The sequence below is a fragment of the Triticum aestivum genome, chromosome 2B (assembly GCF_018294505.1).
Source record: "Triticum aestivum cultivar Chinese Spring chromosome 2B, IWGSC CS RefSeq v2.1, whole genome shotgun sequence".
In the NCBI taxonomy this organism is placed as follows: Eukaryota; Viridiplantae; Streptophyta; class Magnoliopsida; order Poales; family Poaceae; genus Triticum; species Triticum aestivum.
Window position 1 is genome coordinate 96,680,694 of NC_057798.1, and position 15,406 is coordinate 96,696,099.

A 15,406-nucleotide genomic window follows, 5' to 3' on the forward strand; every position below is an offset into this window, starting at 1 on the left:
TTGGGCCACCTTGCTGCACCTTATTTACTTTCATTACTTGTTACCCGTTACAAATTATATTATCACAAAACTATCTGTTACCTACAATTTCAGTGCTTGCAGAGAATACCTTACTGAAAACCGCTTGTCATTTCCTTCTGCTCCTCGTTAGGTTCGACACTCTTACTTATCAAAAGGACTACGATAGATCCCCTATACTTGTGGGTCATCAGCATGATTAGTGTACGATTGAATCGTGGGCGTCACAAGTTGGTATTAGAGTCGACTGCCTATAGGAATCCCCCTTCCACACTCCTTGGCCGAAGTCTAGTCTAGTCACTACAAAACTTTTACTAACATGGCTGTGAGTCTTACGGGCCCACGTCGCCATTGGGTGGTATTATGATGTTTTACTCCTCGACCTTTACTCTGGGGCTCTGAACTCTCTCCTACTCGGGTTAACCGAATTTACTAACTTTAACATTAGGATCCTGTTACCACATTCACCCCAAATTTGGATAAGCCATAGTTATTCTGTAGGATAGTATTTTGAATAATGCCCACATTGTCATTTGACTCCATTGAAACATCTTTGTTTTCATATGGAACCCACAAGGCAGGTCGTGCGCCACACGACAGCCATTGGTGCCTCAGGATCACCTGCTATGCTAGCTGAGATGATGACCTATCTGGGTTATCGCTGGCACCCTGAGTACACCGTCTACGAGGAGTACCAGGACTTTAACCAGGAGCAGTATCGTGCCATCGTCCACCTCTAGTCTCGGGAGTATGACTCCACTACTGTGCTGCACACCGCTCATGGTGTTGGAGTGACCATCGAGATGGCAGTCCACGATGCTGCTTATGCTGCTCTGACACCTCTTCGTGGAGAGTATCGGGCGTTGGACACTTCCCCTTTCAGGCACATTTCTATCGCATCTGATGTTGGTGTGGAGGGATAATACACTGCTGCCTACTCCACCGTCACCCGAGAGCCCTTCCACCATCAGAGCCTGGTTCTGCATGCTGATAGGTTGGACCAAGCTAACTGAGCTCTTCGCCACGAGTTGTACACCACCCGTCAGCACCTTTATAGTGCTCTGACACTGTTGCACTCCTTTGTTCTATCTAGACAGCTGTCGCGTTCTGCGGTCTACCCAACTAGGACCGTGATGCCCCACGGTGTCGGTTGGCCAGAGGTGGGAGGCTATGCTGCTGCACTTGGTCCTCTTCTGCCACCTGCCGTCGGGTTCTACACCGTATCCGCGGCCCCCAGGCCACTGACGTGGAGGAATATCCGTTGCCTCACTACCAGTTGTCAGGCTACGACTACTTCCACAGTTCCTCCTGGGACTGATGTTGTCTTGCTTATTAGTATTAGATGCATTCTCGGCGAGCCTGCGTGCCGCCTATGATGACTTAGTCTATGTACTGAACTCTATGTCCGACCCGTTTTGTAAGTTATGCCGACTACTATGTAGTATCTATCGTGCTCCTTTCATTATGCATGTTTCATCGTGAATGATTCTTGTCTATGCAAATTTCTCAATGTTGAACTACCCCTGTTATATATTAGCAGGATGGTTAGGCCAGGTGGTCGTGGTCGTGGCGGCAACGCCCCACCATCGCCTGAGTACATGGCTGGTATGATCCAATAGTTCAAGCTAAACTGTCACTTCATGGAGAATATGCGGGCTCAGTTTCCTCGTCCCAATGTGAATCAACAGCCAAACCCTGTAACTCTGCAAGATTTCATGCGTCTCAACCTAACCATCTACCACACCACAACTTAGCCTCTAGATGCTGATGACTGGCTCCATGACATCACCTATGAGATGGAGTCTGCTGATGTAGCCCCTGCCAGCTACGTCACCTTTGCTTCCTTCTTCCTGAAGGGACCCGCAGCTCAATGGTGGGACAGCCACAGGCGTACTCTGACAGTTGGAATGATCATCACCTAGCCAGAATTTCAAGCTGCCTTCCGCGCCCGCTTCATCCCTCAGGGGATCATGGACAGGAAGAAGCGTGAGTTCCGCAACCTCACCCAAGGCGACAAAACTGTGGAAGCTTATCAGCGGGAGTTTCTGGACTTATCCCGCTATGCTGAAGAAGACATTGCAACTGATGCACGCAGACAGGAGAAGTTCTGTGATGGACTACAAGCTGACATCAAGCTCACATTGCTAGTGCATGACTTTGCTAATTTCGCCACCTTGGTGAACAAGGCCATCAATGTCGAAACTGGTCTGCAGGAACACCAGAGCTCTCACAGGCGCAACCATGACATGGGCTCATCTTCGGGCCCGTCCTCGCAGAAGTGTAGGATCTGGATTCCCAACAACATGTACCAACCAACTGCACCTGCTCCAAGGCAGTCCTATGCTGCACCGCGTCTGCCTCCTCCACCATCTAGGCAGCTAAGACTTCCAGCTCCACCACCCCGAGCTCCAGCTCCCACTCCCAATAATGGTCTGTGCTTCAGGTGTGGTCAGCCAGGACACCGTGCTAGGGAATGCAACCAGAACCAGAATCAACTGGCCCTTCCAGCAGCTGGCCGTGGTAACAAGCAGCCCCGCAACAACAATGCGAAGTCTTATGGTCGTGTTCATGCCAACCACGTTGATCTAAATGAAGCTCAAGACCAGCCTGCTACTGTGATGGGTACTGTCGGTGTAAAAACCGGCGGATCTTGGGTAGGGGGTCTTGAGCTGTGCGTCTAAGGCTAATGGTAACATGAGGCTGGGGACACGATGTTTACCCAGGTTCAGGCCCTCTCAATGGAGGTAATACCCTACTTCCTGCTTGATTTATCTTGATGACATGAGTATTACAAGAGTTGATCTACCACGAGATTGTAGAGGCTAAACCCTAGAAGCTAGCCTATGGTATGATTGTTGTCGTCCAACGAACTAAACCCTCCGGTTTATATAGACATCGGAGGGGGCTAGGGTTACACAGAGTCGGTTACAGAGAAGGAGATCTATACATCCAGATTTCCAAGCTTGCCTTCCACGCCAAGGAGAGTCCCATCCGGACACGGGACGAAGCCTTCAATCTTGTATCTTCATAGTCCAACAGTCCGGCCAAAGTATATAGTCCGGCTGTCCGAGTACCCCCTAATCCAGGACTCCCTCATTAGCCCCTGAACCAGGCTTCAATGATGATGAGTCCGGAACGCAGATTGTCTTCAGCATTGTAAGGCGGGTTCTTCTCCAAATCCAGAGTACCTGTTGTAATGAGTAGTGTCCGGCATCCCATTAACGATGTATTCCTCGGCTCCTGTGCTTTTAAGAATGGCTATATCCACGTGTCGAGCGAATGCAAGAAGTCGGGGCATTTTTACATTTTCCACCCTGACCATGTAAGTAAATCATCTATTTAAAGAGACGGGGATCCTCAGATCCAAATCACACCATCTTCCCCCGCGCGAGTATCCATCAGAGCGCGCCCAGAAAAATCCATTCCATCATGGCCGGTCGCCATGGCTCCTCTTCTCACTCCCGTAGAACTAAGCCAGGTGATTGGGAGAAGTGCTCTATCACCCATAGCCGATTGGTTGAGTTGCAGACCTAGGGGTTTCTCCCACCGGCGTACATGGTCCCCGTCCGAGCCGGATTAGCCACTTATAATGACGGGGAGCAAGCGGAGAGTTTTCCCAACCCATCCGAGGGGGAGCGAGTATGCCTTGTCCCTTACTTGCTGAGGGGACTCGGATTTCCAATCCATCCGTTCCTCCGTGGGCTCCTGGAGTTCTACGGCCTCCAGCTGCATAACTTCACTCCCGCCTCCATTTTACACATCGTCGGCTATGTCGCCTTTTGCGAGCTGTTTCTGGGCTGAGATGCTCATTTCAAGCTATGAAGAGGCTATTCTGCCCCGTTCCCCGTACTCAGGAGGGGTCAATATATCAAGTGGGTGGAGCCGAAATATGGCGCATTGCCGAGACCGGATACCTGTCCGGTACCCCGAAGAAGACACCCGAAGACTGGCCTTCAGAGTGTTTTATATGGAGGACGTCCCCCTTCTGGACCCTATTCGGATGGGCCTTCCTGAGTTTGCAAATGCCCCGTTGAAGAAACGCCACAGCTGGCGCCCCTGGAGCCCCCAGGAGGAAGATAACAGAGAGGTCCTTTTCCTGATGGACAGGATAAAACGCTGGCCAAATCAGGATTGACAATAATTGAGGTTATGTCAATATGCATAATGCGGGGGGTACATCCACTTCAGTATCGGGGAAAACCCATGTGGCACTTAAATGGAGAAGACGATGCCACCCGCTACGGTCGTAAAGGTCCGGACTCTGCCGCCGCTCTGGCGAGGATACTGTCCGATTTGTACAAAGGAGAAGAAGAGGAGTTCATCCGTATTAAGCCACGGGATGGATTCTCCATGTACAACTGCAGTCCTTTACTCCAGTCCTTCCCGCATTCTTTATCGTAAATATTTACCTTGCTAATTCATAGCAGGAACTGCGAAAAGCTGTGAGGGAGATCCACAACCCGTCTCCACAACCAGAGGACCCCGAACGGGCCCTTGACCCCGGACTTGAAGAAGATCCATACATATCTATGGAGCTCGTCGACATGACATTTTATCAATTAAGTTGTGATGGTGCCTTGGTGGCTATCATAGCCGATTACCCAGGCCTACTCCCTGCATCGGATTTAAGTAAAACCGGAGTCCCAATTTCCAAGAAGGATCCCTTCTTTGCACCTTACCCACTGCACACATATTGCATCTTACAGGGAAGGCTATCGGGGCACCCTGCCAGACCAGCGAGACTCGTCAACAAGGAGCACCGAAGCCAGGTCGGCTTAAAAGGAAGGCGGTCAGGACAGAGACGCCATCGCATAGGTATGATTAACAACCTGCTACGTAATTATTGTCCTTAAAATATAATAATGCCCATGGTTCCTTGGCAGAAAGAGCGCTCGCCGGACTATATCCGGAGAGCCTGCCGGTCACGCTTCCACCAGCCGGACTCCAAGGCCAGATTCAAGGGTGGAGATTAACCCGGGTGCAACACCGGACGGTCCTCCTACAAAGGATGTGGATAGATTATCCACTACAAACTCCGATGTGGAGAGCGCCATCAAGCACTGGCGCCGATGGGCCACATTACGCAACCCTAATTTCTCTGAAGAGGCGTCCAATGCCTTCAACTCAGGGGACGCGTACATCAGAGCTGCTCGAGATGGACTTGCCAGAGCCACGGACCAATACGCAAAGGATATTCGGGTAAGAAAAATCTGATAATTATGTATATCAGTAGCACCTGAGACTTGAAACAGTTGGCACAACTGATTTAAGGATCATTGTATGCATAGGCTCTTATAGAGAAGAATACCCAGCTGTCGAAAGAGCTGGGGGAGTGCAAGGCCCAACTACGGGCCGCAGTTGCCGGAATGGAGGAGTCCAAGAAGGCCCCATCTGGTAATACTTGTCTTGATGGGAACAAAATGTAATGACGTGTACCAGTCAGTATTCGGCATGAATGCTAATCTAACAATAGATTCTACAAAAAATCCCGAAGTGAATCCGGAGATAATACAAGAGGATGAGCAATATGCTAAATGACAGCGAGAGGTTGGTGAGCAAGTGCTTACACGGGTTATTTGGGAGAAAAATGAGCTCCAAGATGCCCATACTCGGTTGGGCATTGAACTAGGAGATGTTCGTGCCCAACTTGCGGACTCCGTAAAGGAGAATAGGAGGCTTCGATGCGGCATTTTTAGTAAGTGCTCGAACGAACCTTTACACAGTTTGGCGAAGAAGCGGGCTAAATAGAATTATGTCTGTAGGTATGCTGACAGGTCGCCCCGAAGAGGAGATGCCCGGATCCACAGGTGATCTACTGCCGGAGCTCTCGCGACTGCACGAACAAGTTCGGCAGGTGATGCAGGGATTGCCCAGGCCTTGTGGCCCTCCGCGTCCCTGCCCGGAGGCATGGGAGAGCTCATGGAGATGCTCAAGGGAGCGCGGCGGCGCTTCCGATTATGAAAGATATCGGCATGCCGACAAGGTGCAAGGAAAGCCTAGGCCATGGTGAAGACGCGATACACCAAGGCTGACCCTAACCACATGGCCGAGGTCGGACCTGTAGGGCTAGATGGGGAAGAGATTCCTGTTAGTCTGGTGTATGACCAGGTAGGATTAGCCGCAAAGTATTCCTAACAGGATTGTAGGCTAGACAGCCTGTTGGATGGTATAGAAGAAGAATTTAGTCAGTCTAAGTGACTGTGTACTTCAAATGACATATATTGTCTCTAGCCGGATTGTAAATCATTTGTCATGGCAGACCTTTTCGCTTCAGCCTCTGGACCCGATAGTCCGGAGTGTATCCGAATACCCGCTCGGTTATGTAAAACCGGGGTATGCGTGGAGAACAGGCGTAGGGGTCATAAGTTCTTGAACAGACAAGTACCCAACTAGCTATGTTATATTACATGGATAGTATGAAACATCTTCCAGGGAGAATAGTTTCGTTAAGGGTTCCTTTCCTTGGGTACGCATGCATTAATGTGCATGTCCGAACTGCGAAAAGCTACAGAGGATATAAAACATCTGGGGACATGTGTTAAAATAAGTAAGAAACATCTTTTGTTCACCGATGGAATATTCCCTTAAGAATGCTAGCTTTCGGCTTCACCCAGTGTGAGGTACACATCCGGCTGACCCGGCAGTAACAATCGTAGAGGTGCTCCCCTTATGCCCTAGCCGAATTAACGAGAACGTAGGGCATAAACACAAGAGCCAGGCAACCCAGCTTGGCCAAAACTTAAGTCATATTGATGCATATAATGGCGGAAAAAGGGCACATATGAAGAAGTGACGCATATGTGGTGGGCATAAAGCCCCGAAGATAATTGTATTAAGCATCTGTGTAAGAAGCCCCCATGTATATTGAGCACGCATAGTGCGGCAGGAGTGTGCGTTCAAAGCACACTTGGAGCTTTTAAGGCTACGTATAAAAATAAAGAAAGAGAGAAAGAAAGAGGGTATAACTGAAAAAAAGAAAGGCGGAGGTAAGGAGACGAACACAGAGTTCGGCACTAGGCGTAGAATCTTCGTAGTTTGGCCGCGTTCCATGGGTTCGGCTCGAGTCGATTATCTGATGCATCACGCAGACGGTACGCTCCTCCGGTGAGAACTTTATCAATGATGAAGGGACCCTCCCACTTGGGCTTGAGCTTGTCCTTTTTCTTCTCTGGTAGGCATAGAAAGAGTTCACCGACGTTATAAGTTTTGGCTAGTACTTCTCTGCTTTGATACCTTCGAGCCTGCAGCTGATAGAATGCGGAACGGGCCTTAGCGACATCACGCTCCTCCTCCTGGGCATCTAAACTGTCTTGTCGATCTAGCTTGGCTTCTCTCTCTTTGTACATGCGCACTCGAGGTGAGTCATGAATGATATCGCAGGGTAGTACTGTCTGTGCGCCGTACACCATAAAAAATGGTGTGTATCCTGTGGTTCGATTTGGCGTGGTCTACAGCCCCCATAGTACAGAGTCGAGCTCCTCGACCCAGTGTGTGTCTGATTCCTTCAAGGATCGCACTAGTCTGGATTTGATGCCGCTCATAATAAGACCATTTGCTCATTCAACTTGACCGTTTGTTTGAGGGTGATAGACAGAGAGGCATAATCTAGCTTAATGCCATTTTGCCGCACCAAGTTTTCACTTCGTCGGCTGTGAAGTTGGAGCCGGTATCAGTGATGATGCTGTGGGGGACACTGTAACGGTGTGTGACCCTGGATTCGGTCGTTTTTACTAGCTTGGCCTCTATCCCTTTGGTGAATTTATCTACCATGACCAACAAGTATTTTTTTCTTATGGCTTCCACCTTTAATATCGAGCCCCTAGACCGCAAAGGGCCAGGTTATGGGGATTGTTTGGAGGGCGGTAGGTGGCATATGGCTTTGGTTTGCAAAAAGCTGGCAACCGACGCAATGTTGGACGAGGTCATGTGCGTCTGCTCGGGCTGTCGGCCGGTAGAAGCCTGTACGAAAGGCCTTGCTTACAAGGGCCCGTGCTGTGGCGTGATGGCCGCCGAGTCCAGCGTGAATTTTGGCCAGTAGCTATCGTCCCTCCTCTTCGGAGATGCATCTTTGAAGCACTCCAGTCGCGCTTTTCTTATAAAGCTCTCCCTCGTGAACCTTGTAGGCTTTAGAGCGCCGCACAATGCAACGTGCTTCATTTTGGTCCTTAGGGAGTTCTTGCCTATTTAAGTAGGATAAGAAGGGTTCCGTCCATGGGGCAATGACAGCCATAATCACGTGGGCCGACGATGTTATTTTAGTGGTGGAGCCTCCGATTACGTCAGGTTGCTCGGGATCTTGGGTTGTGTTCGAATCCAGGCTGATATTGCCGATCTCCCCTTCCCATACCACGGATGGCTTGAACAACCTTTCCAAGAAGATATTAGGTGGGACAGGGTCGCGCTTAGTGCCGATGCGGGCGAGGATATCCGCCACTTGATTGTTTTCTCGGATCACATGGTGGAATTCGAGCCCCTCGAACCGAGCTGACATTTGGAGGACGACATTTCGGTAAGCCGCCATTTTTGGGTCCTTGGCGTCAAAGTCTCCATTTATTTGAGATATTGCGAGGTTCAAGTCCCCACGCACTTCCAGGCGTTGAATGCCCATGGAGACGGCCATCCGAAGACCATGTAATAGAGCCTCATATTCGGCTGTGTTCTTGGAGTCTGTATATAATATTTGGAGTACGTATTGGACTGTATCTCCGGTGGGGGATGTCAGGACAACACCTGCCCCCAGACCAGCCAACATCTTAGCGCCGTCAAAGTGCATGATCCAATTGGAGTACGTGCCGTATTCTTTAGGGAGTTCGGCTTCTGTCCATTCGGCAACGAAGTCAGCTAGTACTTGCGACTTAATGGCTCATCGTGGTTTGTATGTTATGTCGAACGGGAGGAGCTCAATAGCCCATTTAGCAATCCGGCCCATGGCATCACGGTTATTTATTATGTCGTTGAGTGGTACTTCGGAGGCCACCATGATTGAACACTCTTGAAAGTAGTGTTGTAGTTTCCGGGTTGCCATGAAGACCGCATATGCTATCTTTTGATAATGCGGGTACCGAGATTTGCATGGAGTGAGGACAGTGGATACATAGTATACCGGCTTTTGAAGCGGGAACTTATGTCCGTCCGTTTCTCGTTCGACGACGAGCACTGCGCTTACAACCTAGTGTGTTGCAGCTATATATAACAACATGGGTTCACCAATATTTGGCATGGCCAGGATTGGATTATTGGCCAAGAGGGCCTTTATTTCTTCCAGTCCGGCCGTGGCCGCATCCGTCCACTCGAAGTGTTCGGTGCGTCGAAGAAGGCAATAAAGAGGTAGTGCCTTTTCTCCCAATCGGGAGATAAAGCGGCTTAGGGAAGCCACGCATCCAGTTAATTTCTGGATTTGCTTGAGGTTTGTTGGGGTAGCCAACTGTGGCAGAGCTCAAATTTTTGCCGGATTTGCTTCAATTCCTCTATTGGAAACGATGAAGCCCACCAGCTTTCCGGAAGGTATGCCGAAAACGCATTTTTCCGGATTGAGCTTGATGTCATATGTTCGGAGATTGTCGAACGTAAGCCTCAAGTCGTCTATTAAAGATTCGACGTGTCTGGTTTTGATGACCATGTCGTCTACGTATGCCTCCACTGTTTTGCTGATTTGTTTCTCCAGGCATGTCTGAATCATGCGCTGATAGGTTGCGCTGACATTTTTGATCCCCGAAAGGCATGGTATTAAAACAGAATGGGCCGTATGGTGTGATGAATGCCGTTGCGGCTTGATCGGACTCTGCCATCTTGATTTGATGGTATCCGGAGTATGCATCAAGGAAGCACAATGAGTCGTGTCCTGCGGTAGCGTTAATGATTTGATCAATGCAGGGGAGGGGGAAGGGATCCTTGGGGCAAGCCTTATTGAGGTCCTTGAAATCGACACATAGGCGCCAGGATTTGTCCTTCTTTGGTACCATCACTAGATTTTCTAGCCAGTCCGGATGTTTTATTTCTCTGATGAATCCGGCTTCGAGTAACTTGGCTAGCTCCTCTCCCATAGCTTGTCGCTTAGGTTCTGAAAAGCACCGAAGAGTCTGCTTGACCGGCTTGTATCCCTTCAGTATATTTAGGCTATGTTCAGCCAGCCTGCGTGGGATACCTGGCATGTCTGAAGGATGCCATGCGAAGATGTCCCAATTCTCTTGCAAGAATTCTCGCAGTGCAGCGTCTATGGGTTTAGCTGTGCCCCAATGGATGCTGTTTTTGTAGGGTCTGTTGGGTGGACCTGGAATTTGACTATTTCGTCTGCTGGTTTGAAAGAGGTGGACTTAGGTTATTTGTCGAGTATCACATCATCCCTGTCCACTGTGGAGCACAGCGTGGTTAGTTCTTCAGCTACGAGGGCTTCAGATAATGCCTCAAGGGCCAGTGCGGCGGTTTTATTTTCGGCGTGGAGTGCTACGTCCGGATCACTAGCTAGAGTGATGATTCCATTGGGCCCGAGCATCTTGAGCTTCATGTACCCGTAATGGGGCATAGCTTGAAAGCTCGTGAATGCATCCCGCCCTAAAAGGGCGTGGTATCCGCTACTGAATGGGGTCACTTGGAATGTGATTTCTTCGGACCTATAGTTCTCCGGCATGCCGAATACCACATCTAGTGTGATTTTTCCCGCACATCGTGCCTCCCGACTAGGGATGATTCCTCTGAAGGTCGTGCTACTTTGCTCAATGCGGCTCTTGTCTATTTCCATTTTGTTAAGAGTTTCCTCGTAGATGAGGTTTAATCCGCTGCCACCGTCCATGAGCACTTTAGTAAGCCGGAAGCCGTCCACAATTGGACTAAGGACTAGAGAGGCTGGTGCTCAGACTGTTTGGAACTGAGGTTCGTCACTGGCATTGAAGGTTATGGCCGTGTCGTTCCATGGATTTATTGATGCAATGTGGCAGACTTCGGCGAGGCTGCGGAGCGCTCGCTTGCGCCTATTATTTGAGGCGAAGGTCTCGAAGACTGTCAATACTGTATTGTTATTTTCTGCGGGATGATGCTCTGCAGTATTGTTGATGAGGAGATGCTCGCCGCTCTTGGCCACCTACCGGAGTATCCAACATGCTCTAAGGCTGTGTGTTGGTATGGTATCCGGCGTGCTATGAATTTTGCATGGTCCATTGAGTCATCCCTCCAATACGGTTCCACGCCCCGTAGTGGGCTTTGGTTTCTTTGTAATTGGATCGGGTGACTTGCGAGACTGCACCCTTTTAGTTCGGACAAGGGGTTTAGTGAGAGCCGGAGGATCCTGGAATTTTGTTTGGGTTTTCCAGGCGCTTTCCATCGCACAGTATTTTTGTACTATGGCCGCCAAGTCAGCGAAGTGTGCTATATCACGGCGATTTATGGCGTTAAGGATTCCCCTATCTGTGCAATTTTTGCAAAAGAATAAAATTGTGTCTTCCTCGCGACAGTCCTTGACCTTGTTCATTACAAGGAGGAATTTGGCCCAGAAGTGATATGCTGTCTCTTGGGGCTTGTCGGGGATATACCCCGCGGTATGACCCGGCTGGAATCGTAAACCGGCTGGGACTTGGTAAACCGGTGAGTGGTAAACCGGCAGAAAGTTAAAACAGACGGTAAACCGGCGAGTGTTAAACCGGCAGACAATGTTAAACCGGCAGACAATGTTAAACCGGCAGACAATGTTAAACCGACAGACGTTAAAAAGACCAGGAAAGGAAGTCAAAATAGTTTAAGTCTTAGTCCGAGATGGACTCTACATGTAACCTGCCCCTTTAACTTATATAAGGAGGGGCAGGGCTCCCAAAAGAGGGGAGGCAAGAAACAATCTCTAGGGCTAGACACAACTAGAGATGAGTCGGTTTACGCCGACTCCCTCGTGATGATAATGAGATCTAGCCTCAAACAACATGTAGGGTTGTTACCGGATGATGTTTCCCAGGACCCGAAGCTGTCTAAACCCTTGTCTTGTGTTGCATCTCTCGATTCTGCTCAACTTCTCTCAAGCTACCACATAGATGCGTTGGCCTCACGACTAAGTCCTCACACTAAGGATATCTGACGTGTTAATTCCATGATAGTTGGCGCCCACCGTGGGGCCTGCGCATGGTGGTGATTAGTTCTTGGAGGGATCTCTCCTAGGGATCAGAGGTTCGCAATGTTTTTCGGATGAAGAAACGGTTTAGTTGTGATCTATTCACTGCTATAAGTCGCCGAGAGATCAATACCCGGGTCTAATTGCTACTATGTCAACGTCAGCGGTTGTTAAGGGTAAAATCCTGAGCTGTTGGTCAAAATTTTCTATTGTTTTCCATATCGAGATTCACCGATTCACGGAGACAAGATTGGACAATTCACTGTTGCTACTATTCATCACATGACGAAAGGAAGAGATCGGTTATCTGTGACTAGTTAGGATTGGATTGACAAAGAAAAGGGAAGAGCAAGAAGTTCCGATTAGTGCTCCAAAACAAAGGAAAGTCCCAAGAGACTTGTTGTTTTTTGGGAAGGAAAAATCAGTTAACCAGCACAACAACTCCATGATCTGAAGGTGGATTCGGATGTAGATAGCCAGCGGCAGCCCACACACAAACACTGGTCACGGGTTCAGTTTCAAACCATGCCGCCGGCTCGCCTCGCCGCCGTCTGTTCACGGCTGCACCGGTCGAGATGCCTTCATGGCTATGCTCCAGCCTCAACTTTGTCGTCGAGTCGGCCTCCTCTATAGCCGTTGCCCGCGGCTGCGTCCGCTGCGGCCCTTGCATCAACCTACCACCGCGCATTGACCCAGGCTGCTGCCCCTGAAGCCTCATGCTGAATTGTAACCCCACCGCCATCGCGTTAAACCATTGTGGCTCTAGCTGCCGCCCGCAACTCGGCTCTGAGTCACCCAATCACACCTCAAAGTCAGCATGCTAGAGATTGAGATGGGCGTGGACTTGTTCCACTGTTGCTGCGGTTATCAAGGCACCCTTGCATCAAACCACCCAGCTCGCCTTGCCGGTTCAAATTCCAGCCGCGGGCGCCTGCCGGTTTATGCTTCCACACGTCCCCGGCCGGCTGTGCACCGTGCTGCTATGCCGCATCGTGCTTTCACCTTCGCACTTACCTCCAGACTCCGTCGTCCGCCTCAACTATTACAGGAGTGGGTCTCTGCACACTCGGCTTTGCCTTAATCCGCCATCCGGTTCTCAAGTTATTCTGGAGAGTTGTCGCCGCCATGGTCGCCGGAGCGCGTCCCCAAGCCATCGTTGCAGCGATACAACCCGGCCCTGCTTCAGAGCCACTTTGGGCCGGCTCACGTTAAGCCGTCAAGGATCCGGCTCGCCGCTGCGGAGACCTCAAGCCGCCCGAATCTGCTGCGTCCGCCTTGCCACAAGGGCTCCGCTCCGTGGAGCTACCGTCGCGGCCCTCCGCTGTTTCAAAACATCGCGACCTAACGCCAGGGCCGCCATCGCCATAAGTCACTCAAACCACCAGCCTCTGCTCCGGCCACGGTTCTACTTCTTCTCCGGGTTGAACCGGCCCCATCACCACAACTCGCCACTGGGTCAAGCTGGCCCGAGTCACTTCAGCATGCATCACGCGGCCGCCTATCCCGAGTCATAGCCATGCATCGCTGCTGCGCTAAATCACCACACGTACCTTGAGCCACTGCGTCCAACTCGCGCCGACGAGCGCTTCTCTCCGCTGCCTCTACAGGCGTCACCCCTGCTTTAAGCGTTGCCAGCGCTGAGCTACTGCCGCATCATGAGTCGGCTGTCCCGCCTCACTTCGTCGCAACAACCTACCGCTGCCATGCCTCCCGCCGTTGCGGCCCCGAGACGGCGCTCCCGCCTGCGAGCAGGCTTGCTGGCCCCGCTACCATCCCGCGGTCTGCATCATGCTGAGCGGTCTCGCTGAAGAGGCCTTGAGTCGCTAGCAGCCGCCACCGCCCGCCCGCCACAGCCTTCGTTTGATTTTTGTTCCATGCCGTGGTGACCCGCCTTGCTCCGCCGTTGAATCGCCCAGAGCCACCTCCGCGGGTCCGCCTAGCCTTCCACTTCTGAGTCGCCGTCTCCTCCGCTAAACCGCCGCCGCGATGGATTTAACTCGCGGCCGCCCTCGTCGAAGCGCCTGACCTGCTTCCGGCTGCCGCTTTACCGTAACCCGCCTCACCGGCATCTTCTACGAAGCCGCTGCCGACTTACCTCGCGCTAGCACTGAACCATCCGTGTTGACTGGCCTCGCGAGCACGCTATCCTTGAGCTGATGGTGGTGTTTGCCTCGGCCCCTGCGCGTTGCCTGGCGCTACCGTGCCTCCTGCCGGCTTGTCGTACGGCTGGTTGGGGTTGTGTTTCCTGCTAGCTCGCACCATTGCACGCTCCGTCCGTGTGCTGGAAAGACTAGTTTATCAATCTGCATGGATGTCTTGATGATGAAGAAAATAAAGAAATATCTGCTGAACATGCACGAGACGACAAAAGCAACAGTGGGGCGGAAGCAAGGTCCATCAGTCAATTTTTGCTGTTGCTCATGCGAAAGATTTGATGGTCAGGGGCTACTTGTAGGCCAAAAGCAACTATATACTCCTAGGCACTTGAAAACAAGAGAACCAGTATTACTATTCCTCTCAACATGGCACAATTTCCAGGAGACGGGTTGGAAGATCAATTCTTCTGTCAAAAGCCAAAACAACACTATGGCATGAAAAAGTCAAAGGAGACGTATTTATCCACTTTCAGCAGCGTCCGGTTCATTTTACAGAGAGCAATTGTCAAGTCACCAAACCGGCCTGCATCGGCCGTGTTTCCGTGGCACAGTACCACCATGTCGTTCTTCCATCGCCCTCGATCCATGCCGCCGAGTCGCCGCTGTCACCATGACTCGCTCCATCTCCGCATCATCACTCCATTATTAAAACCACCTCACATGCACGCATGGTTATTATGAGTCGAGGATCGACTAAAGTGATGGAAGTTCAGTTATCACAAAAGATGCAGATTATCCAAGGACGATATATACGGATCATTGTTTATCCGAACATATCAGGTGATATCTCTCTAAACTTATTTTATTAGCATATATACAGGATCATTCTTCATTATGAATGTGGTTTATATCACGGGTATGGAGTACGGGATGATAATATTCCGCCTGGCGATAGTCCGGGACATATTACATGATGAATGGACGCACACAAGCTGCCGCCCTTGCGGTCCGGCCCACAGTGACTTGTTGGGATCGCGTTTGCTCGCTGTTCAATGGACGTGCGCAAATCGCTGCCCCCGCAGTCTGGTCTACATCAACACACCGAGCTGCACCTGTCTGCATGAGCTGTTTGAGCAAGTCATAGTTCGGGTAGCCCGGTTTTCTTCCAACAAATTGGAGGCAAATTATCATCAGCCACTGT